The 26,425-nt window shown below is 43.2% G+C and overlaps 1 pseudogene; it reads left to right on the top strand.

The window, feature by feature from the left end:
* Positions 1 to 26,425, top strand: part of LOC102567110 (FRAS1-related extracellular matrix protein 1-like) — a 131,505-nt pseudogene that overhangs the window by 54,829 nt on the left and 50,251 nt on the right.

The following is a 26,425-nucleotide window of genomic DNA, read 5'->3' as shown; positions in this document are numbered from 1 at the left end:
GTGGAGAAGTTGGAGCAGGACGTGTGTGTTAGGATGAGTGTGAAAGGAGGCCTGTGCCTGCTGTGCTCACGTGAAGCAGAGCAAAACAGGGAAAATAATAAATAAAACAAAGCCCTCTTTAATCCATTTATCAGCGTTAGTGTTTCACATAGGCTGTACGAGTAAAACGAAGTGTTTTGAACGAGGTGGATTTAGCAAAGGGGTTGCTACTTTAAACAATGTCAATTAATTTAATTGAATTACACATTCCTCAGCACTGTGTTTCCCCATGTCCAGGATTCTCATTGTTGAATCAGAGCTTAAGTACTAGATACAAAAATCAGCGACTGACATCCGTTTTGATCCTGAATGAGCTCTGTCCTTTCATGATGCCAACAGAGCATTCAGAAGAACGCTGCAACATAAGGCAAAAGCAAAAGAGTTAAAGACAATATGGTGCTACAGTGCATTTTATATCACCACAAAGCATTGAGGCTCTTTAGGGAATGAGCCCTGTCAATTGTTAGGCCCGGTGTTATATAAAGCCATTTATTTACATTTGTCATGAGAACAAGTGGGACAGAGCAGTGGACAGCATGCGGGGCTAGCAGCCAGGAACTCTCAAGCATCTGCAAACAAACTATGATTTTCTCAGATTTGCTCATTGTATTTATTTGGCCAATTTTTTGACGAGTTCTATTTTAAAACCCAGATGTGCTCTTTGACAGTTGCAATTTGCACTGTTTGTGGGTTGCATTTGGTCACATAAGGTACGCAGTCTTTTGTACGTGGATATGCCTTGTACTTGGGATCAGGGGTAAGCAATACGTCTGGGGCTTGTAGGAGTTTGGGAAGCAGCCGATAAACAGTTTGTAAGCTTTTGGGTCAGTGGACTGTCTCCTTGGGACTGTTTATGCAGTGCTTAGCATACTGCTTTCCTGGTCCGTAACTGAGACGCCTAACTACCACACTACAAATAAACAAGAATATCTAGGCAGTTTTAACTACCCTCAATTTTGAAGGGTGTGATGAGAGTTTTGTCTTAATTTTTTAACTTTCTAATTGCTAAGACACTGGGAAACTCTTTCAAACTGCATTCATCATGTAAAATTTACCATAGCGGGTATGAATGATGAACTGTGGCATCTTAACTTTTTGCTGTATGCAAGTATGGTACTGGAGCATATGGTAAGCTTAAAATGTGTTCTTTTCACAACTATTCATAGAAGAAAACTCAGTCTAATCTAATTTAAATGCAAGCAAATATTCCACGAACTGTTTTCTGGTGATATTTGCCCAACCTTTATTTATGTATTTTATAATTAGCACTGTGTTTGGGTTTGTAAGCACGTGTTATAGATTTTTTTTTTAATGTAAAATGACTTGGATACTTCCCTTAGCAAAGCTGTGGCTGGATGCTTCAAAGGCAATCTGCAAGGCATGATTTTTTTTTTACAAGGGTGAAATTCTCTTGCTGTCAGAGGACTTGTACAGAGAAGGCCTGATCCTGGTCACATTTAAAATCAATGACATAATTCCCATTGATTTCACTGCTGCAGGATCTTACCCAGAATCCCTTGGAGGCTGGGTGAAGAGGCTGGTGAATGGCTGGGCCTAACGCTTACACTCAAAACATGTCTGAAAGACATTAAATATATGAATGGCTCACATAAGGCACAGGTTTTTTTTTAAACATCAGCATGATTAATCATTGGACCAAACTATCCATGGACACGGTATACTCACAATTTAAGGTCCTCATTTCAAGACAGGATGCCTTTCTGGGGACAAGCATGGAGCAAGAGAAGCTGGTTGAAATTCTATAGCCCTTGCTGCACAAGATCATTTAACAGATCCTGTTTGGCCTTAATATTTGTGACTAGATGAATGACATATTACTAGTTTGTATTTATTTATCCCTGCTGGCAAACTCTCCCTCCTCAACTGTTCCCCCAACCATATCAACTTTTGGCCATTAAATTACAACGATTACATTTCATTTTGTCTGAAATTCAGGATGAGCATGATTTTTTTTTTTCAGCCCAGCTCTAGTTTTTGGCTGAATTTCTACATCGATCTCTTTCAAGTCTAAGGATGATTTCCATTCCCCTCCCCGTGTTTTTTTTTTCTTCTTTTGCCTAGGCGCTGCGCTGCTATTTCAGTGGTATTAATCATAAGCAGTTTTTAGCCAAGAAAAATAAAAATGGCAGCACGAATTTTACACAACATAGTAAAACTAAATATAATCCATCTAAGCTAGATGGAGAAGTCTAGCGGTTCATTTAATACCCTTGTCAGTTTGCTGTCTTGGGGTACGTACCAGTGTTCAAATCATATGGTTGGTGTTTAGCCACTTGGTTTCAGGCACTTGAAACCTAACTGGATGAAAGCTGTACAAAGGTGCTAGGAGCTGTCTGTGTGCTCTGCAGACAGTCTGCACCACTGGAAGCGCACGGCCAGGGGACCCCAGAGCACTCATTCAGCACGCTTTGCAGGTTCTCCTGTCTGCCTGAAAACAGGACAGCCCAGGGCACTAGTCGGGGCTGATGGTCGCAAGGGATCACACCCTCCCTCCGAACACTGCCCTCCTTCCAGCTGTCAGACAGCAGACCCAGAGTAGGCTGCAGGCTGCCATGGGGACTGGGGGGAAACTACATCTGCAGCACTTCACATTGGTGCCCTCAGCCCTATGTGTGGGACTGCAGGTGAAGGCAGGGCTCTGAAGTGCTGTGGAGAGGGTGGGCATCCCCCCCGGCAGCACATCAAACCCCAGACTTGCAGCCCTACGGCGAGGGGGGACCTGTTGGAGGTGTTGGGGGACTATGACTCAGGCTGCAGCAGGAGACTGCGCCCTGTGTCAGAGAGCCTCTCTCTTCCAGGGAGGGGAGGGCCGGAGCGAATTGCAAAGTTTTTTGGTGAATCGCAAAATTGAAAACAATCGTCTTTAACCCACTATTTTGTTTTCAAGGGGTTTTCTTTCACTTTTTAATAAACAGCATAGGCGACTGGTAGGTGGTGCACTGGGATGCACGTGCCTCCCCTGAAGGGGCCAGTGCCCCCCCCGATGGCCAACACTGGTGCTGTCGGTAGGGCCGGTGCCCCCTAACAGGGCTGCCACTGTCGGTGGCTTCTGCGGGTGCCCCCCAGATTCAGGAGGCACCAGTCACTCATGATAAACAGAAATCAACACCGATTTTTGGAATGCTTTTGCTGAACAGAGATTGCACATATATTTAGCTTAAAAAGTGTAGTTTCTGGTCAGCCAAAACATTCCCCAAATTAGTTTGCTAAAATGAGTAGTTTTAGTGGGCCAAATATTCCAAAAACTATGTTGATTTCAGCAGAAGGTTTTGATTTTATATATTTATAAAATATTATTTATTATAATATATAATGTATATACACACATATATAAAAATAGTGTGTGTGTGTGTATGTGATATAATCCCTAAAATGTTGCTCCGCTCTATCCTCTTATTTTATAAAACTGAAATCATTTTGAACCCCTTGGAGATGTGGTCAGCATAAGAAATGCTGCTAATTTCATGTTGGATTATTAAAAATCATAGAGATTTAAGCATCTAATTGGCTGTGTTTTGCAACTCATTCAGATTAGACCATGAACCAAGGCTGAACAGTTTGCCTTTGGGTTTCCAGTTCCACCCGCCTGGACCCACCCCTGACTCAGTATGCAGTACAGTAGATGCCTCCAACATACCTGTTGGAAATAATCTTCTGTTATGGTCCTTTATGAGAGAATTTGCTACACAAAGGTATTTTTTATAAAAGTCCGGTTCCACTCCAGTACCACGACTAACCTCACAAACATTTAGTGAGTGAGGCCTACTCTATTGCAGCAAAATAAAATCATTTCCTCAGGATCACCAGGTTGCTTGCATTCTCCCAGTTAGAAGATTAAAAAAAAAATAGTTTACTTATAGAATCCAAATGGTATACCCGTTGAATTATGTAATTTGGTACGTGGCCTGCTTAGACACACTTGTTTGCTTTTTCATGACATTGAGATATACAACCTACACATGCACAAAAGTGTTGGCTTTGTACTGTATTATAATTTCGTTTTCAATGCAAAACAAGTACATGCGGTATTTTCTTTTTAAAGGTGCGTATGCTGTGAGGGGGGAAAGATCATACAATACAAATAGGCTTTTCATTCCAGATAAAATCTCGAGTTCCCTGCATGAAGGCAGTGCAGGCAAATCTGACACCTGTGGAGTCATCCAACTTCCATCTATCTGGAGGAAGGAGCCCACATAAATCTATTTAAGGATAGTAATAAAAATCAGATGCTGTGCTCTACTGTGTCCTGGGGCCCCTTGAAACTGCCTGCCTATCTGAATCAGCCCTGGATAAAAAAAAATTGTCCAAATCTTGCATTCTCTCCCTCGTGTGCATCTGGTCTCCAGAAATAATTTTTATAAACAATTTCCAGTATAAACGCTCATCTTTCTGTCTTTCAGCACTAAAAGCCTTCAGAGGAGTCTCTTAGGAAATGTATAGATGCCTCCAGTATCTTTCACTCTAGTACTCAATTCTCCCTTTCAGCAGTACCTAAAGATGTGCCTCCTTCCCTTCCCCTCCCCATTCCCTCTACTTTCTTCTAGATAATGGAAGGTGACTTCTGTGTGATAGGACGTGGGATTCTGAGTACTGAAGATCTGGACGTCCCTCAGGATATGCTGAGTTTCTCCATTGCTAGCCCTCCTGGGTATGGATTGTTATTAAATGGAATCTATGGCAGAGACCTCAGTTGGTACAAGTCGCTGAACTCAGCAGTGCTTCATCAAGACTTACAAATTCACAGCTTTTCCTTGGCCGAGCTCAAACAAGGTCTGAGTAATGGAACTTTGGCTTCCCTTCACTGGGCTTTATTGTCTGTACACGTCCACTGCATCAGGGCTACATGGATTATATTTGATTGCACGCGAACAATATGTTCTTCTGGGCTTGTGGTGTTAACACGCTATTATGAGGCTTGGCTTAATTACAGTCACTCTTGTGGCCTGTTCAGGAGGAATGTGGCCCTCTGTTCATAGGGTGTTTTGTCTTTACTGAATGCAACTTTTAAAAGGCTGGGGTCAGATCCTGGGTTCTGAATGCGTAATAATTTTCATTTATCAGCTTTGCAGTACAAATGCTTGCCTCTGATTACCACTAGATTTCCATTGCATGAGCTGTGGATGTCCTCTGCTGGAAGCCACAATTCATTGCAGCCGGCTCAGTATTTGTTTAAGCTTTTCAGCCTTGAGAAAGGAGATTGAATTGCAGTCTCCTGAATACTTTCTGTGCAAATTGAGCTGGGGACTTCCTACTGCAACAGAAAGAACTGAGGCCTTCTAGTTACTCAGACTGTAATGCATATGTACTACATTGACTCTCTGGCTTGTTTGAACATTCACAGCATTTTGTAGTTTTCTGCAAGCATAAGGGAACAATTGTACAATCTTCCCCCATCTTCTTCCCTCCCGCCACCTTTTTTTTTTTTTTGAACACACAAGTGCTTCCATTCAGTTTCCATGGATGATTTCCACAAAAGCTTGTTCTTAAATGTCTATACAATTTCATCCCCTTTGCAACACAATCTGGGCCAAAGGAAAATGATGTACAAGAGAACTGGCCAGTTCAGCCAGTAGCTTAAGCATGTGATGGACCCAAAGGCATCTCTGAAGCTGCCAACACAACTGCCTGTAGAATCTGCTAAGGAACCAGATGCAGCAGAAAAATACCTTCCACAGCTTGGCATCTGTGTCTCGTGCTTGCCAAGTGAAAAGAGGGAGAGGGGTGTGGAGAGGAAATGGCTCAGGGCTGGGGGCTATTTGGCACCCCAGCGACCCACAAACGGTTTGGGTTTGAGCTGAGAAACTGCTAACACTAATGTAAAAAGCGTGTGTTTAAAATTTGAAAAGACCTCATTTAAATTAAAAAAAAAAATACCCCAGTCAATTCCATAAACCGAACTGACTGAAAAATCAATCTCTTTTATGTAAAGAAAGATCTTTAAAGAGGGAGAAAAGAAATCTCGAGTTTTATACACAGATTAAATTGATTGTGATAAATCAAAGTGCCTTTAACAGAGGCATTACAGTTGATGGTGAACATCTCCCAGGACCCTTGAGATGCTATTCCAATATTCAATAAGTTGAATCTTAGAGTTAAAATGTGATTTGTTTGCTTGATGTGTGTACCTATGCGTACTGCTTGAAGCAAGATATATGGCAGGTGTTTGAACTCTTTGGAAAATGTGCTGCCAATGTTACCTTAATTTCTTCTTCTCAGCAAAAATGTAGAAGCTAAATGGTTCTTTCAGTTATTTAAATGTACTTAGCTATACATACCTCTTTTTAAATAGGAACAAAATGCCTGCGAGGCATTGCAAGTGTGCTGGTGAGCCAGACTTAGCAGCCAGACACTAAGGGCCTAACCCAGTTCCCTCAGCTGTGGATGTCCAGGGACAAGGTCCAGCAGGGCTCTCAGGAGCAGCATCTCCAATTGTGAGCATGTTCCTTTGAATCATTTCAAAATCCTGAATACATCAATTGGATCTGTCCTCTATACTGTTTCCATCATGCATTTCAAAAAGAGGGTAACGGAGCAAAGTGGACCTTGGCTGGCAAGACACATTAGTAAGGCAAATTCCCTTAGCCTAGTGCTGCTGCCTTTTACTTACATCACAAGCTCTTTGGGACAGGGTTGGCCCTTTGTTTTAGGTGCTATACAACACTTGGAAGAGTGGGGTCCTAAGCTCTGTGGTAGTACCAGTAATAATGATTTTTAAAAAATGAGAGCAAGATAAAACTGTTGGATTATGGGGGTTCCAGGCTTCATAGTCCTTTAAAGATTATCACCGGCATCTTGAGAACTGGAATGTCCTTTTGAAGATGACTTGCCTGCTGTGCTCTAACTTTTCAGTGTGCAGGTTTCCCACCCCCCCTCCTGCAGGACTGATGCTAGTGTACATGCATGATGACACAGAAAGCCTAGAGGATAGTTTTACCATGAAGCTGACAGATGGCAAGCACACAGTCCAAGGGACACTTTACATCTACATCATGCCAGTCAACGATGAAATCCCTCATCTTTCCAGGTTAGCTGTTTAAGTGACATTCAATGCAAAATGACTTAAGAAAAAAACCACCCACTGTGGACAGAAAAAACCTGTTTCCTTTTTAATTGTGAACATTTTAAATAAATAATTTCATGGGTAGAAGAAAAGTACCTGCTGCTGGCACAGCAACATGTCTGGACTGCAGCCTGAGCCAGACTTCAGCTAAAGCCGCTACAGACTAAATATAATCCAGTGAAAAACATTCATATATAAGACAGTGCTTTTTGAGGACACTGGATAAAATCCTGTCTATACTGAAATCAATAGCCAAACTTCCATTGACTTAGCTTAGATTAGGATTTTATCCTTTCTCCATCTTCTTCACCCTTTTCCCCTCCCCAGTGATTTTTGCCTGCAACAAATTTTTCATTCTCCCAAAGGCAAGCAGGGGAATATGTGATATTTTTTATTAGACCAACTAAATAGTTGGAAAAAAAGGTCTTTGCAAGCTTTTGGGCACAAGTACCCTTCTTCAGGCATTGGGAGACTCTTCGGTTGTTTTGAGATCTCCAAAGTAGAAAAGAAGCTAAAAGTGTGACAAGAAGTCTGTGAAAATGTAAATAGGTGGAAGCATTCTCCCAAATGCACTTTGGCAAATTAATCCTTTTGACCACAGCCCAGTGAGTTTAATATAGATGTTCTTTAGCAGGTAGTGTCTGATCTCACTCTGGTGAACTCGGTGTTAGTATTTCCACTGACTTCAGTTGGGTCAAGTATTTTTTTTACCCCATGGAAATTGGGTTTCAAAACCCTGTCTTGGCTCCAAGAGGGAAAAGCAATCTGGCCTCCAGTCAAGCAAGCTATTGTACCCTTTCATATGATTAATACTATCTGGTCAAAGGGGAATGGGATGGGAGTGGGACAATGTAGGCCTGACAGAAGTAAGCCCACTGAAGTCATTAGACTTTAAATCAGGGTTTAAAAGACTTGCATGAAAATCTTGAACAAAGCCAAACTGGATGGGAGGAACATGGAGTAAAAGACAGGTTGTTTTTTTTTTCATTTATTGGCTTGAAATTCATAAAAATAAAGGATGGTTCCATGGTTTAAGTGTGACAGATGTAAAAGAGTTGGGTTTGACTCTGAGCTTGGTCATAGGCTTCCCATGTGCCCACTGGCAAGTTACTTGGGCTCGCTAATGCCTCATTTTCCCATCTTCAAACTGGGGATAATAGTATTTCACAAAGATATTACGAGTAGAGCTGGGCAGGAAAATGTTTTCCCACCACACACACAATTTTAAGATTTTGTATTTTTTTCCCCTCTCCCAAATGAAGATGAAAAATTACTGTCACATTTTAGTGAACTGAAAAAAAAGCCAGGGGAGACAAAACAGATAACTTCAACTTTGGTCTTTTTGTTCTAACAAGTTTTGAAACGAAAAGTCACTTTGGGCTCAGAATTCAGATGTTGTTCACTTTGAAATTGCCCAAACCATTTGTTTCCAAAATTTTCCCCCCCAATTTTTTGGCAGAGGAAATTCCATCAAAAACATCCCTTTCCCCTGGACACTTTTTTTTTTTTCTACAAGTCATAATTTTCAGATTAAAAAAAAAATAGTTTCATAGAAAATTCCTGCCTGCTTCTCTTCATGTAGATAAGTGCCCTATTTGTGTCTCAAAGCAAAAATCCACATGCTTAGTCAAATCGCTAAAAGGAAATATGTTAAATTCTCTAGATTTGGGGGGCTTCTTACTGATGTTTTTGTTAGGGGAGGTTTTCACAAATTCACTTCAGGTTCTCCTTTAAGTAGCAGACTGGTGTGTGGAGTGCGGTATCGACACTCCGCCCATTTGAAATGGCTTTGGCTATGTTCCCAGAGCATCCTGTGTGTATTTTTAAAATTTTCAGAGAAGTAGTAAACAATGAAAAGTTACAAAACAGAGATGCATCCCTGTTTTCTGGCAGTGTTTCCTCTTGGGCTTGTCTGGGCAGAGTGCACAAAAGTCTCTCTTCTACGACGGAAATATTGCTGACCTTTCATCCCTGACTTTCAGGTTATGGAGCCCTGGGGCAATAGAGATTTACCGATCCCCTAAATGTCACAATGTAACATCTGAAGTTTCATGGTACATGAATGCCATATATAATCAGGGCTGGCCTTTGGTCAAACAACTCTCATGGGGTGGGGGGCCAGAATTTGGAGCTTCTTGTAGTGTAGGAGGGAGCAGAGAGTGGAAGCAAGGCCAGGACAGGTTTCATTACAAATCATGGCCACATACATGTTAAGGGGCCATAAGAAATTGGAGCCTCTAGGGCTAGGGACAGAAATTACACATAAACTGGTTTAAGTGATCAGAAACTGGTTTAAAGCTGTAACAGAACAGATGTCCAGTGCATATAAACCAGTTTGAAAATGGCTGAAACTGGTTTGAGACAAACCTGGTAGAATGTAGTATCAGACTTAACTGATTTGGGTCAAATCAGTTTATAGAATGACTGTCCCAGACCCCTTCCTTGTTTAAATTAAATCAGAGTCCTCCAGCCTCCCAGCATGCTCTCTGGGCTGGGTGGGGCTTTCTGCTCCACAGCAGAGCTGCCCCCCCCACCCTTTGCTCCCTGGCTGGAGCTCCAGCAGAGACTGCAGGCACAGCAGGGTCTGTCTGGCTTCCCCCTGCCTGCCCCTCCCCCCTCACTGCTCAAGCACGAATCCCCTCCTCCCTCCTTCCCATCTCCCACAGCACAGACCCCAGTCCCATAGACCCTAGGCATGTGGTATGCTAGCTAATGCAAGAGGTGTCTGTGTGTGTGTCTCTCCAATTTCACTGGGACAGAGATAGAGCGGTGACCACTTAGGACTTTTTGGAACTAATCAACAGGTCAGCTGGTAGTGTTCCTCCGTTGTTTTCTAGGGGTGATAAACATTGTGTTTCAATTTCCTGCTGGGCTGGTCAGAGAAGGGGAGGAGAACCCCTCGCTAATCAGAGTGTCCTGCAGGGGCCTGCCATGCCCCCCTCAGCTCAGCATTGTAGAAGGGAAGGGATGGCTGCTTTTGCACCCCTCCAGCTTCTAGCCTGAGTCACTGCAGGCATGTGCCTGCATTTCTGGAATGTCTTTGCAGTTGCAAACTGATTCAGCCTAGCCAGGTTAGACTAACCTGCAATGATTGAATCATTTCAGGCTTTTTGAATGTGTGTCCCTAGCCTAGTTGGATACTCATGTCTGCTTTAATCCCCAGTCAACTCAAGTGATAACAACCTTGGCAGGAAAGCCAGTGCCACTGCAGCCTTTTTGAGACATGGAAGAAGAGACAAATGAGATGGAAGATGCCAGGTGAAGCTGCTGGCTTTGCTGCTTCAGCCCAAGTGAACGTGGGGAGGGTATATTTACTATCCCTAGGAAATGTTGACCAATCCTGTTTTTAGTGGCACAAGAAATATAACATTGACCCTCTGTCCTTCCCTTTGGGACTGGGATCTCCTCATCCTCTCCATCTCCTCAGCTCCTTTTAGGAAAGGAATCTCCCACCACATTGACTTCTTACTCCTGCCCTTTGGGGGTAGGATCCATCCTCTCCCCCACTTTCACTTGTCCTCTTTATTTCATTCTTTCCCCTCCTTGCAGTTTCCCTGCATTTGTCTTGATTGGCTAGGATTCTTTTTCTTCCACCTGTTTACAAACATCTACGCTGGCTTTGCCAAAATCTAGGAAGCCCTCATTGTCATGACACAGTTGTAAACTTTTATGAAAGTTATACACAGAGGACATAGGAGAGAGGCAAAAATCAGTGCTGTCCAAAGAAGAAAGGGACAAATGGTGACAAAAAGTTTAAGGTTCACTAATAATTGAGTTATTTGACCTATTGAGTCACTTCTCTGCTCCCAAAATCTTGGAATCTTCACTAGGTGATTGTAATCAAAATTATTGCACAAAGCACTGTTTGCTTTTTTTTTAAATCTGCAAATTGAGCACTAATATTAAAAATTACAGCTGTGCTGCTTAGTCTGGAAAGGTCAGAAGATACCTTTTTTCCCAGATTGGAGAAACCTGAAAGCACTTCTACTACTCTCCATGCTTGTGGGTCTACTGCCTTCACTTACATTGGTGAGCAGTTACAGAAATAATTCCACGGATGATCATGGAACTAACCCGGCAGTATGTGTTCACCAGCGTAAGTATGAATTGTATGCCACATGTATACTTCTTACAACTCATAAAACTTTACAAAAAGGAGCTGTCAGTCAAGAAAACTCAACCATTTGAAGGCCTGAGGGGCCAAACAAAAACAGGATGGGATCCATTAAAAGAAAGTCATTTTAAACAAATGAAAACTGTTTCAGCACTTAAGAATCTTCATTAGTGCACTAACTTTGGTTTTTAAAACTTAAAATTGAAATCTACCACTAGGACTTGCTAGAGAGGAAGGTAGTGAACAGTCAGCTAGGATGTGAATTTCCAATAAACTATTGATCCTGCACTAACACCCTGTAGGAGTGCCGTTCTATGAGGTTGCTTACTCTGCTTTGAAAGTCAAGTAATCCAGCTTTCCAGGTGTATATGCTGAGAGCATCCATATGGGGTGTTTAGTGCAAAGTACAGGTCACCCCTGAGCTTTCTGTGCACAAACTTCCTTGTGTAGACAAATCTATACTTATTTTAACTTCAGAACTGTCTAGTTCAATTGGCTCCTATTGTCACGTAAAGCAGTATAAAAGAAACGTCATTGTTACCAGGTAGCAAACAGCTTTGGAGGTTTGCAGGGGTCTTCTTACAGCAAGAAAGAGCCAGGCAGTGCAAAGATGTGTATGCCCGTGATTCTGAATAAGAACATAAAGCAAAACACATATACTGTTGTGGGCTAGGGATTCCCCTTCAGATGCTATAATAAATATTTGTTTGAGGTATAGGTTATACACATTGTACATGCCTGATTCTAAGAGAAGCCTGTTCATGCCTAATAAACTGGAGAAATTGCTCAAGAACAAGAATACTCCATCCTATGGTGTTGCCAAGTGAAGAGAGCCCGGTGATATCATGCTGAGCAAGTGATGGTCACACAAATGAGAGATGTCTAGGTGCAGGACTTTCACAAATACAGTTTTCCTGAGATGCAAACATATTATGGGGAAATAATCAGGTTGTGTTCACTCTCCCCCACCCCCAAGGTCCTCCCTATTTGGTTTGACTTGTTTTCTTTTTCCATGGCTAGTTTATCAGACAGGGACTGAGACATCAGCTTAAATCTGAGGAAGAGGGGCTCGTTGCACTGCTTCCTCTATTTTAAAATACAAAGGATGGGGGATACAAAGTGTGGGCAGGAAAGATGGCTTAACGGTGCTACTGTGCTAGATGCTGGACAAACAAGTAAAGGAAGTGTCATTCCTGCCCTGAGGAAATTAAAGATTCATCATCATTATCATCATCTAACCTCTTCACCTGTACCACAAGTGTTTACTGATGCATATGTGAACTACCTTTTCCGTCAAACTACTTCACTCTTAGTCTTTAACTCCTTCTTTGCCCAGCATCGCCTAATTGAAATACTGCTGCTTTGCTGCTGTGGGGGTTGTGACCCCACACTTGAGAGAGCCCCGAAGGGACTTTCTGCCTACATATTTACATCAAGGAGAGTGGGATGAGGTGGGTGGACCTGCAAGGTCTGAGGCAGAGACCGTGGAAAGATGCTTCCTGCCATTTCTTTTCTTTTCTTTTTTCTTTTTCTTTTTTTCTGACCAGCTCTGAAACTAACAGTCTTCCATTGCCATGATATGACTTGTGCAAAATATGACCTCTGAAATTAGTAGCCGCTATGCAAGATAGATGATGTTACTGAGTCCAAAACTGCACAGGAGCTTGCCATTGTAGGATTTGCTTTTCTCATAGTTTCATAGTTTCATAGTAGCTAGGGTCAGGAAGGACCTGAACAGATCATCTAGCCTGACCCCCTGCCACAGGCAGGAATGAATGCTGGGTTCACAAGACCCCAGACAGGTGATCGTCCAACCTCCTCTTGAATTTGCCCAAGGTAGGGGTGAGGACCACTTCCCTGGGAAGTTGGTTTCAGATTATGGCCACCCTAACTGTAAAATATTGCCTTCTGATCTCTAACCTAAACCTATTCTCCATCAGCTTTTGACCATTGTTCCTCGTCACCCCAGGTGGTGCTGGGGAGAAAAGGGCTCTGCCTATTTGCTGTTGATCTCCCCTGATGAGTTTGTAGGCAGCCACCAGGTCCCCCCTCAGCCTCCTCTTGCTGAGGCTGAACAGGTTCAGGTCCCTCAGTGTCTCCTCGTAAGGCCTGCCCTCTCACCAAGCGGGTGGCCCTCCTCTGAACCCTCTCCAGGCTGGCCACATCCCTTTTGAAGTGCGGTGCCCAGTACTGGACACAGTACTCCAACTGCGGCCTGACCAAAGTCGCATAGAGGGGGAGTATCACCTCTCTGGACTGGCTTGAAATGCACCTTTCTCACTGGTGGCTCCCTTTCTATCTCTCCAGGACTGCAGATTTGGAGCTTGAAGTTGCTGAGAAAAAGGTCATTTCTAGTGTAACATTAGAAGCAGAAGACAAAGGTTCTCTGAGGGAGAAACTGTACTACATCCTCATCGATGTGCCAAAGTTTGGAGACTTAAAATGAAAGGTACTGATTGCTTTCAGCACTCGTATTCTTTTGTTGTAAACAGCGTGAGCTCCTGTCTTGCTCCTACAACATAGTACATCCATCTCAAGTGGTTCAGCTTACCCTTTTTAGGGGACTGAATTTATTGGGAGCATTAAAGAGCAACACCACAACATCAGTCTTATCCAGCGCTTGCTTTCTGGTTTGTCTGGGTCCAGGATGTTTACTTTGCATGGTTTTTGTTTTACTGTTCCTATTTTCCCCTTAGCTTCCAAAAGACATCAAAATCTATTTTATACCTCTTCTAGCCTGGAGCTACTAGGTCATACCCAGTCTGACACAGAGGCTGGGCATTACTACATGTCTACACCGGTGCAAAAAAGGAGCGGACTCATGACAGTCATCCCTTTGTCACATAGTCTGATCTGCTACAGAATTATCTTGGGGGAAATCAGGGGTAAAGCTGTGTTGGTATAAGTTCTACATGTCGCGTGTCTGCAGCCTCTCCTGGGTCGCAGTTTGCTCAAGGCAAACAGGCTGTCACTACAGGCTCATTTGCCTCCTAGTGGTGAGGTGATAGCTGCCTATTGCATGCACCTCGGTGGGATAGGAAAGCATCTGTCTCCTCTGGGTCTCAGTGTAATTTATATCATCCTACAGAACTGATGTACGTTATACTGATGTAAGCATATTGTGTGCCCAGGCCTATAAAGGTAAGCTAATAGATTCAATCCCACATCACTGTGCAGAGTCCAAGTACCCACCATTAGGCTTAGTTAGCAGAAAAGCCCTGTTCTTTTGTATAGGATCCTGGGACTGGCACTTTTGACATGTCTCTTTTCACCAATGCTCTGCTGTTGTAATGAAGCATCTTAACGGACTTTTATACTGATTCACTAAGCCTCTATGCTGTCATCTTTCTCTTATAATTAAGCAACCAGAGAAATCTGCTGGGGTCAATAAATTTTGAGAAGGCTTTGATAAAAAAGAATATATTAGTGGATAGGCCTGCTATCAGAAACCAGTAAAAGTCCATCCCTTTATGTTACACTTCCACAAATGGCATTATGTCATTGCATAATATTAGTAAGCAATTGTTAAGATTTTTGCGCAGAGCTATAAAATATGAGTTTCACATAATCTACTAATTTAAATACGGGGGAGAGAGGGAGAGAGAGAGGAAGTCCTTTTGAAGTAGACTCCTAGTCTTTTGGCATCTTATGTGCAGGAGGAAATTTAGCTCTTAACTCAGAAATATAGTTTAGTGTGTGGAACAAGTGGATTTCTGTGTTTTATTTTGCTTGCTGGAAACACAAAAATTAGTTTCAGGATTTAGGTAGTCTTGGCTGACGGCCATCAGTGAACACAGCAAATTGATCAGAAAATGGGAAAATTGGACCTGGTCAAAAGATTCATTAGATCTGAGCTAAGATGCAGTCTTTTAACCATGTGAGATTTTTTTTTCATTGCTAATTGAAGCAAAGATGTCATTGTGGATCTTTAATAAACAATGTGGTATAGTCTTAGTGCCATTTTTTTTTTTTTTTTTTTTTTAAGAACACCAAACCTCAAGTGCCTATATTTTATGAGGAAGGAGCTGATCCTTTTGAGTGTAGTAAAGACATGTCTTCCCCACTTTTCAGTCTCATGAGCATAAGCAAACATGTTTGCTAATAATAATGTGTAGTATGGACTGGCCTTTCCCATTAAAGAGTATAAGTTGATTTGGCAGGAGATGGTTTCCATTATGAGTTTGGCTTCTTGTCCTGCTTGAGGATACTAAACAATGGTGAAAGGTAGGTGATCAAAACTGGAAGAGGAAAGAGCATTTTGAACCATGTTCATTAGCTATCCATGCGAAACCTCAGATTGAGTGGGGCGACACTACTTCAGTAGTGCTCCTCTGTAACCAGTTTTAGAAGGACTTCACTAACACATACACAAGCTGACTCTCCCTTCTGTCAAGTAGTTTCAACTACTATTTCTTTTTTGGTCTTTCAGGAGTCAGACTGAAAGAGCTAGATGTCAAAAGAAATAGCTAGGTGGCCACCAGGTTTAGCATATTTTGATCTTTTTTTCTGTGCCCCAAATTGGGGGGAGAGGGGGAACACAACCTCCATGAAAGTATTCAATATTTACAGGTTCTAGTATCCATATTTAGAATTCATCTTATTTGGATCGATTGTACCTCATCTTCAGCGTGCTTGGTCCTTCGCAGCCTGCCAAGAGGTAGTGCCTGTGCTTGCTGGGTTGGATGATACTGAGGAAAAGCAGCATCAGTCTTGAGCCATAAAGAATAGGATCATAGCAAAAAGCACGTAAAATTAATTTATGTATGTGTGTATCAAAAAACAATACATATGATGCATAGGTTAGAAAGTGAACTGCTCTGAGTTGCTGTGCTGTTACCTGCAGATTAGGAAATATGTGATTTTTACCATCCAAGAGAGATCTCGGCATTCCTATGCATTCTTGCCCAAGGATCATGCCACTACCTTCACATTTCTGATATGCTCTTTCTACCCAAATCTTCCCCTCTCTTTTCCATGGCAGATTCCCTTTCAAGTGTCCTCTTTTTCTAACTGTCCCCAGAGATGACCAACATACCGTGACTCCCTCTCCAATAACACCAAGTGCCTCACAGCCATTTCCTCCTCTGCCACTATTAAGAAAAAGAGTGTTAAGTTAAAGGTAACACTTAATTCATTTGAATCCTTAAAAAAAATCTTAAAAAGGGGGTGGGGGGGGGAGAGATGGGGGGAGAAATGACTTCATGTCACATTCTTGCTTCACCATGGACCAGTTCCCATCAGGGAAGCTATTTCCAGTAGCATGGAGATGAGGATCAGTGGGCACTATAGGTTCAGGCAGCATGGCACATAAAATTGCTTTGTGCCTCCTTGTAGTGTCCAAAAATGTTTTATGCACATCACCTGGTGTGTGAAGCTGCTGCTTGTGGTGTCTAGACTTGTGATTACTGAAAATTAATTAAACTGGAGGAAATTAGGCTGGAAGGAGAGTAGGCTCCTGGGAAGGAAAAATTGGGATGGGGAGAGGGGGAAGGAATTAGGATAGTATTAACCTGTTATGTTTGCTTAACAACAAAATCTCCTAAGTATCACCTGCACATCCTGAGGTTTGCACAAAGGCCATTAAAAAAACACCTAAGACAATGAGCGAGTGGAAGTCCAGACGCTCTACAGACACTTACATTTATGTAAAATTTACAAGCAATGTATGAGAGCCCAGGGAGACCAGTGTGAGAAGGACAATGGTCAGAAGTGTACAACTCCTAGCACCTTGTGTATGAATGGCTGCTGTCGAATCAACAAGACTTTAAAGAACATGCATCAGGCAGGAGGTCCCCAGGGAGCCAGTTTAATCCTGGGTCAAGTCAGTGCAGCAAAGGGCTCTAATGCATAATCCAGCGATGAGACCATCTGGGATGGGGAGCAATACAGAGCCAAGGAAGCAAGAACGTTGATGCTGGACTAGTCTTCCAATGCCGTGGGTAGCTTCTCACTTTTGCTCCTTTTCAGTTTCTTAGTTGTCTGTCTTTATATATCTTCACATCACGGTATGTAAGTGTTCTGTGCCTTCCCTTTGGCATAAAGCCTGTCTCTGGCTAGCAAACAAGAATAAACTGAAACACCTGGGTGTCTGCTATGAATATTAGGGTGCGCTACAATGGACCCATCTGTAGTACTTGGCATGTGCCAGGGATTTTTATATGTGGTTGGCTGAGAAGTAAGATATAAGAAAGACATCAGTCCAGTGCAGAGGGAGATAGGAGGGAAGGGGAGCAGGAAGAAAGAAAGGGGTGTGGATGGGAACTGGTTGAATACATAGAAAACTTCATTTTGATAACGTTCAAGTAGGGTTAGATGGACCTTTCTGGATGTTTCCCACCTCATGCATGCAGTCAACATTTTCTAGGTTAATTTCAAGAAAGGCAGGAAGGAGATTTTCCAAAGAAGGGGTTCAAAATACAAGCATTAGATACAAGCATTGCTGATTTTTGGGGTCTTTAGACAATGAAATTAGTGCTCTAATATTATTACTTATGGTTCATTGCTCCATGACATGTACCCTGTCGTGTGAGTTAACCCACTTGTTAGAAGTGAAGAAGGCACCATGGTGATCATGTTGGCTTTATGGTTACTTTTTGCCTTCTGTGTGTCCAGAGCCAACCATGTTACATTGCTTTTCAGGGTACCACAGCTTGGACTGCTCTCTGTTCCAGGACAGGATGTGGACATGAGTCGCCTTTGGTATTTCCATACCAACATCCTGGATCTAAAGAGCCATGATTGTTTCAGGTTTTATGTGACGGATAGGGAGAACACCTCCCCATCTGAAAGCTTCCATCTCTCCATTAGAAATGTTGGCAAAGGTAGGAAATGAGCTTGCAGCCATTGTGGTGAGGTTTAGCCTGATGTATTGACTTCACCTAAGTGAAATCTGCAGTGCATTAAACAGAAAGGAAACCCTGCACGCTCCTTTATGTGGCACCGATGCATTTTAAAGTGCATGGGCAAAGTTTGTTCTTCATTTCCTCCAAAGAGGCCAACTCCTCCCGGTGTTCTTATGAGCAAGCTCATTAGAATAAACTCCATTATGCGCATAACTAATGACACACATTTACAAATCTGTTGACAATTATGACCACGTCCCTCATGTATTCTGCTCTGAACTCATTGAAGTGACCATAAGAAACAGTTCAGTCCAGAAGTTTTACAGCTCACAAGCTTCAAGTGCAGTGATCTGAGCTTATTTCCCAACTGGATTACAAAGCTGTCATTAGTTAGGGCAACTCAAAGTCCAGGGCACAAGATTTTCAGCTGTCCTCAGGAGACCTGAAATCTCATTGTAGGCAGGGTGAGATATTCCAGGCTACGAAGTCCCTTATATTTCTTATATGTGGGGGTGGAGGGATGGGGAGGAAGGGAGATGGCATGGGGTCTGTTCCAGGTCCTATCTCACATCCCTTAGAAATGAATAGAAATGAGACTGAGACACTGGTGTCCTCAGAGTGTTAAATATTTCTAAATTCTTGCCAGGCGGGTGTAATTTATTGAATGTAGGTTTTGTGAAATAGAGCTCCTGTCAGCGAGAGATTGGCACAAGAGAAATTAAGGCGGCTAATTCTCAGGGGGTCCTCATTGGCAAAACCCCTTTATTGAGTCCTCATGCTACTTGTGCTCATAACTGCTGAAAAACCAGGAGTGCCATCTGCAAACTGTGATTCATAAACACTCTGTCAGTCTGCCATGTACCCTGACATCATAAAATAACAAGAAGCAGCATTGTAATAAAGAGAGGAGGTTTTCAGTTGACCAATTAAATGCATCTAATTTATTTCTGTTACAGCTGAGGCTTTATTTATTAGTAAACAGCTGCATTTGTTACACTTTTTTTTTTTACTAGGAGTGTGCCAACTGGCACTTCTGATAATCCATTAATCCTAAATAATCATCTGGGTACTTCATGGAGGCTAGAAAAAATAGAGAAAAGGTTATTAGAAGTTAAAATGTAACCTTGCAAGTCGGATGGAGGGTGCTATTCTGTAGTGGGGCTGAATGAGTTACGGTCAGGTTAAGTTTGCAGGCCAGATTGCGTACTACATTGATGTCCTGTGCAACCATCTTGGCAGTCAGCTGCAAGGGACATCAATCCCAGGATCTGACCCCCTGGATTTTAAGCATAGCTTGTACGGGGCATGAGAAGGAGCATTTTGCTAGTTGGTTCTTCTGGTCTCCCTTTTTTCTTGATGCTCAGTAAAGCTAAAAATCTGCTAATTGGTTGTCAAAGTCTAATTAGCTGATATTACAAAAAAAAATAAAGGCTAAGTTTGCCTTTCATAATTGGAGCTGAAGCCCCCCAACCCCCCTGGTGTGTGTTAATTGAGCTCAAGGACCTTTCAGTGTATTTTTAATGCTCCTTCCTTTTTTAGTACTCTGGAAAGCTTTAGCTGTTAATATAATAATATGTGCAATCAAGTAAAAATGCAGTAAAAATAGGCAAAGCCTTGTGCAAGTGGGGGTGGTGTTAGAGGAGTGGGGAGTGGGAGGAGGGAGGGGTTCTGACCTGGATCATACAATCAGCACAATATCAGAGACTTTTCTCCCCTCCTGTACATTTTCTTCCACCCCAACCCCCCTAAAATTGGAACAATGCTTTAAAAGGAATGGATTCACTAGCTAAAGGAGAAAGCCCGTATAGTGTGTGCACTGATGGCAAGTTATGGGACCCAGCGCAAGAGTAACTGGATTTGCAATTCTAAGACATGAATTGCAACCGGAGGTCAGACTCCTGTGAATCTCTCCAGAGCTCTTCCTATGCTATATAAATGCATACACTACGTTCGTCACCCTAGTAGCTAGACCACATCCAGTAGTGCATTAAGCAAAGTGACTAATATCTGTCATACATTTGTTCTCTTATCCTTGCCCTGGTGGCAGGGAGAGAGAGATGTGCATTAGAGCATCTTGTCTGGGTAATGTTTTAAGGATGTCTGTGTATGTATTTAAAAAATAGGCATTCTTCAAGAGAGACAGGCACATGTGGGTGCCCTATATATGGTACATATGATGAATTTACTTTTTCAGTCATATTTTTCCTTTCTCCCCTCTCGCTCATCCTCCCCCACACCTGCTTTTAAATCGTCCCCTCTGCTCCTCTTGTCATCTTATCCTCTCTGCCCCTTTTACCACAAACCCACCAACGTTATATTTCAAATTAAACTTTCAAGCCCACAGTGTTTGTGCAAATTAATTTTAAAAAGCTAAACAAGTTCCCCCAGGCCTAGCAGATCGAGAGGTAATGCACAGAACGCAAGTCAGACCTCATGGAATATTTCAGAAGCTTCTGGCAAAAACTGCTGGGAGCTGAGGATGGTTTTGAGTATATAGATGCCCCTGTGTAGGTTAAAGTGACAAATTTTCAGGGCGCAAAATCCAGGGAAAAGTCTCAGGATGATCCTCCACACCATGTCTGATTCTGGTGGTGCCACAAAACGGGAAGTACATGCTTCTGAGAGACAGAGTTAATTCACCTGAGCACAGCATTGCATGAACCATACTGGTCTGAACTGTATGGCATAGCCACGCTCATGAGATATTATGCAGTCCTCTAAGCTGATGCTGAGGGCAAGAGATGAGGTGCCATTTGGGACCGATTTTTCAAATTCAGGACAAGCATCCTGTTTCAGAAGCTCTTTAACACCAGGAGCAAACCCCAGAATTTGGGACTGTCCTAGAAAATGTAGGCTAATGAAAATGACTCGGATGATGACTTGCATCTCTATTTACCCGTATTGTACAGCCTATCTTCTAAATTGAATTGCATCTTTTCTCTAGGATATTCAGCACAAAAGTGAATTGATTAAAAAAGAAAATCTTAATGTTAGGGCCAAATTCTGCCATAGTGTGAATGACTTCATTCCATCCAGGAAGAGCGCGCACGCCGACTGCAGGTGCTTCCTCAGCCTGACGAAGAGTATTTATACCTGAAAGCTTGCTAAGAAGATTTTTTTCCAACTATTTGAGTTGGTCTAATAAAAGATATCAGATTTACCCAAAGAACTTTGTCTGCCTGTGTCCTTAGACCAACACAGCTACAACCTATAACCCTGTAATGACTTCATTAGGCACCTAGTGTCTGGGGCTTATGATATGAGATAGTATCTATCCTACTCAAATGACAGCTTGCATCTCTGTTAACCCATTTAATTATTAGGATGTTGTTAGTAGCTCAGATGCTAGAGCAATGGCTCCAACACTTTCTTTTAAAAAAATAAATGATATACAGTAATCCAACTATTACTATTACCTGAATTTTTCAGAAGTGTGAAGCAGCTGTCTACACTTGTGTGTTGGTAAATCTCTCACAACTGCACAACTTCGAAGCTTTGTTAATGCTACTCTTGAGTGGTTACTGGTGTTTTTAGTCCTTTGTCACAGGATACTACTCTGAGCAGTGCTTGATAGTAGGCCTGTGCGAAGCAGCAAGTATTTGATTCGGATTTAGATTCAGCCAATTCAGAGTGGCAGTGATCGATTCAGTGATTTGAGTCACTGTTCTGATTCGATTTGGCTGAATTGGATTTGAAGATTTGGCACCGATTCAGAAATTCAGCCATAGACTAAACAGGCAGTAGTCCTTGAGGATGCTGGACACAGCTACCTCCAGCTGGTAAGTCTGTTGTGGTGGGTGGAGGGGGGAGGGAAGGGGCGTGAGGGGGCAGATCAATGCCCCCACAGCGAGGGAGGGATTGGGGCTGGGACAAGCTGCCCAGCTGAGGTGGGGGGCATGAGACTTGGGGAAGGGGGCTCCCACCACTGATCTGGAAGGGCATAGGAGTGGGCGTGTGCCCTAGGGTCTGTGTGGGGTAAGCTGGGCCAGGTTGCACTCCAGATGGGTGGTGGAAGGCACTGGGAGCGGAGACTCTGCCCTGCCACAGCTTGTCCAGCCGGGGTGGGGGGACACGATGCAGGTGCAGCTTACTCTGGGCAGAAGGTGCTGGGAGCGGGGGCTATGCCTTCCCACCGCTTGCCCAGGCTGCCCACACCTCCTGGACAAGCTGTGGCTTCACCGCAGCTGGGCAAGCAGTGGCAGGGCATGGGGGGGTGTACCTGCACTTGAATCGGGGCAGGGTGGTGGTAGGAGCTATGGGGAAGTTTAGGGTGGCTGCAGACCCCCATAGCCCCCACTCCACTGTGTTCTGTGGGGTGGGCAGAGCCAGGACTGTGCTCCAGGCAATGGCTGGGGCTAGCTGCCTGAAGCACAGCCCTGGCTCTGCTTCCCTGCCAGTGGGTGACCGTGGATTGCCTCCCAGAGTGCAGCCTGGCCCAGCCCACTCTGCTCCCATGCCCTCCTGGACCAGTGGCACGTGGTGGAAGGAGCCTGCCTCCCCGAGTCCCACACTCCCCACCCTGGCTGGACAGCTTGCCCCAGCCCCAGCCCCAGCCCCAATCCCTCCTTTGCTGTGGGGATGTTGATCTGTGCCCCCCATGCCCTTACTCTTCCCCCTCTGCCCATCACAACAGATTTACCAGCCGGAGGTAGCTGTGTCCAGCATCCTTGAGGACTACTGCCTGTTTAGTCTATGGCCGAATCTCCGTATCGGCTCCGAATCTTTTCTGAATCAAATCAGAGGCTTCTGATTTGATTTGGACCCTTTAAAGGGTCTACCTATTTGCTTCAGATTTGGAGATCTGGCTGCTGAATCATGCCAAATCTCTGAATTGAATTGGCCACCAAAGCTTCGCACAGCCCTACTTGATAGCTGGCTGTTAAAAGGGCTAGTCACTGATCTATGCAGCAGCATCACTGGTAGAACAGCCATAGAAGGCTCACCCAAAATTGCTTGCATCCCAATTAAAGGTGTCCCGTTGGGTATCTGCAAAGTGCAGGTGTGCAGATTTAGGAACTACTTTTGAACACTTGGCCCAGCACCCTCATGTTTTATTTTCACCATTTTTAAAATGAACAGTACCACTTAACTCTCACAGAGGCTTTGCAGTGATCACTGGTGTTTGAAAAGATACAGCATCGAAAAGAACTAAGTACTAGCGGTGTGCGAAGTGGGCCCTATTCGATTCAGATTCAGCCCGAATCAGGGACAGTGATTCAGTTAGTTGATTCGGACCGCTGTCCCTGATTTGATTCAGCTGAATTCAAATCTGAAGATTCGATGCCAATTCAGAGAATCAGCAGTTCAGACATAGACACAGCTTTAAAAGTTTTTTCTACATACCTTTAAGTACCAGCACGGCTTGTGAACACTGTGATGCTGGGGTGCATGGAGAGTCCTACTGGAGTGCAGGGGGGCCCTCCACATGCTTGGCGGTGAAGCTGGAAGTGGACCGGAAGTACTTTCAGTCCACTTCTGGGTCCAAAGGGGAGCATGCAGGGGGGCTCCCCTGCACCCTCCCCAGCTTGGCAAGTGGCCATGGGGGGACCCCGGGTGCCCTCCCAGGCCCAGAAGGCACCAGTCAGCAAGCTGGGGGGGTGCAGGGCAGGCCCCTTGCATGCTCCCCAGTGGACCCAGAAGTGGACTGGAAGTGCTTCTGGTCCACTTCTGGTCTGCTGCCGAGCATGCTGGGGAGCCCCCTGTGCTTCTGTAGGACACTCCTTGCGCCCCAGCATCACAGCACTCATTAGCCCCTGCTACCTAGAAGTATGTAAAAAAAACATTTAAAGCCGTGTCTATGTCCAAATAGCTGAATCTTTCCGAATCTCGCTGAATTGATTTGGAGAGATTAAAGGGTTCTTTGATTCAATTCGGTTCAGAGATTCACCCACCAAATTGGGCCGAATCTCCACCAAATTGAATCAGGGACTGAAGCTTCACACAGCCCTACTAAGTACATAAGCCATTTTTCAAGATGTGAGGATAACTAACCAGATCCTCAGTTAGTGAAAACAGTTTTTGCACCAGTGCCTTCACTTGCGTGATTACAATGTACGCAGGTCAGGCATCTCTCTTGGTACAGCTGAGTGTCTGTATAATCTCGCTAACCCATGTGCTTCATTTGTAACCCATGTGCTTCATTACAAAGGGATGTAATTCCTTCCTGGTATCTGTTGCTCTTGTTCATTCAGTCTTGTCTGACAGATAGTTGCAAGCTGTTTGGAAGGGAGTTGTTCATGAAGTGCTTAGCGTAGTAGGGACCCTAGAAATGTTAAGAAATAACAACATGCATGTGGCTGGGAGCATGTGTCACCACCAGCACCCAACCTAGAGAATTATGCCTTGAATAGTTTTTCCTAGTTGGCCTGTTTAGGAGTTCCTGGGCAAGTCACTTCATCTCCCCATGCTTTGGTTTCCTCATCAGGGCAGACTGCTAAATGATACCCACCTCCTTTGAAGCATTTGCAGATGTAGTGATGCAAAATGCTATAGACAAGCGAGGTATTTTTATTCTGCAGTGATCCCCATGCAAGCAGCTGGGCTATGGTATCAAAAGCCCTGGTTTAATACAGTGACTGAAATTTGGGTCCACCTCCATGATTTCTCACTTGACCATCTTACTTTTAGTAACTTTGTATCACCCTCCTTCATGCTTCTCTAGTCCTTGAGATTTTTTGAAGACAACCAGGAAATGGCTACCCATCTTCATATGGACCTTGTAAGAATAATAATACTAATACCTTTTTATAAGTTCAACTTAAAATGGAGAAACACTGCCTTTTGTTTTAAGAAGTTGCTGTACAGTTTCAAATACCACCTAATCTTCCAAGATTTGTGTTTTCAAGTATGTGCGCGCCAAGTTGGGCTCAGGGGGAGTGTGGGGGGGAGAGGAGGTTTGCAGGTTAAGTTTAAAAATTTATTTAAAATGTTTTGTACTGTCATTTTAAAAAAGGCAAAGCAAGTCGTGCTATTTAGACCATGATTTAACCATGAATATTTTCCTGAGAAATTAATCATTCCACCAACTCTACTTCATTGATTTTTGGTAACAGGCAAATACAACACAACAGATGCAGTGGGAAACTAGCAATGAAAAGGTTAATGTTTGTGACCCTTTTGGGGTGAAAGCGAGCCATCAAGCTAGTTAGAGATGAACAAAAAGAAAACGCTGAATGGAGTCTGAAGTAGGAAGGGAAAATACATATATATTTAAAACTCACCATGCTTAAATGTTGCTAGTTCCCTTTCATCTGTACTAGAAGCCCTATTGCACATGAAGGTCAGCTCCCAACATAAGAAAATATGGAGCATAAAAAGTGCTGGTTTGTGCTGTAGACCCTGTGCTTGTGTATTGTTGCCAACACGAGAACCTGCAGCAGCGCTCTAGGAAATCTGCACAGTATTATTTACTTTTTAAACACTATCTAATATAAAGCTTCCCTTTCCCTCACCCTTTGGCCACATGTGAAGACCAGCCATCCTGTGCCCTATGAGAGCTCAAAATATGCTTCACCTTTGTCACTATGTTGTCACACAGTTCATTGTGTTGTCATTTTAGCACTTCAATTTTTTATAGCGTAGGAGAATTGAGAGGAAGAGATACTAGAACAGTATAAAAGGGCTATGAAAAGGCAAATTATTTCTCCTTCTGCTCTGAATTGTTCAGTTATTCAAACGCTTAATGATTTTAATTCCTTTAAGTTGCTGTTTTGCAAACAGGCAACAACTGTGTTGATTCTCTTTTGCTGTTTGTGATATTCTTAAGAACAAATCTAATGGAAAAAGAACCGCTGTTGCCGAGGTTACAGCACCGCATAACCCTATCAGCTTAAAATTCAGTGTTGTGCTTAGTTCATTAAGGCATTTTGTCCATTGGCTCATTTGGATCTATTAACTTAATTGTTCTTTATAAACAAATAGGTCAGTCTCTCTTCACAAAGAGAAAAACTCCAAGCTGGTTTAAATATTTTTGGGGCAAGCGTCCATGCATTCCATATAAATATACATGCATTAATGCAAACATGCGACGTGGAGCCAATTACACTGTATGGGGACCTTAAGTTAAAAATTGGAAGTGTATATGTCTAACGCGTTAAGAGAAATCTTTCTAGCTCCTTGTGACTCTTCTGTTGCAAACGCTCTGCATGCACGTAAGTTCAGTTTCCTTTGTGCTACAAAATATAGCTCCATCACAGAGATCTAAAACCTGGCAGGCTACAAAAGAAAAAAAAAAAGCTTTTCCCAAGCTATTTTGATAAAGTTCTTTGTTAATTTTCCCTGCAGTGTTCTCTGCTTCATTTCCACAACTTCTCCCTCCCTCTGTATAAAAGGCTGATTTCCAACCCCCTC

This window comes from Alligator mississippiensis, chromosome 5 (genome assembly GCF_030867095.1).
Source record: "Alligator mississippiensis isolate rAllMis1 chromosome 5, rAllMis1, whole genome shotgun sequence".
Classification (NCBI taxonomy): Eukaryota; Metazoa; Chordata; order Crocodylia; family Alligatoridae; genus Alligator; species Alligator mississippiensis.
The sequence above is the reverse complement of the archived record's forward strand: the minus strand, read 5'-3'. Positions and strand labels throughout refer to the sequence as shown.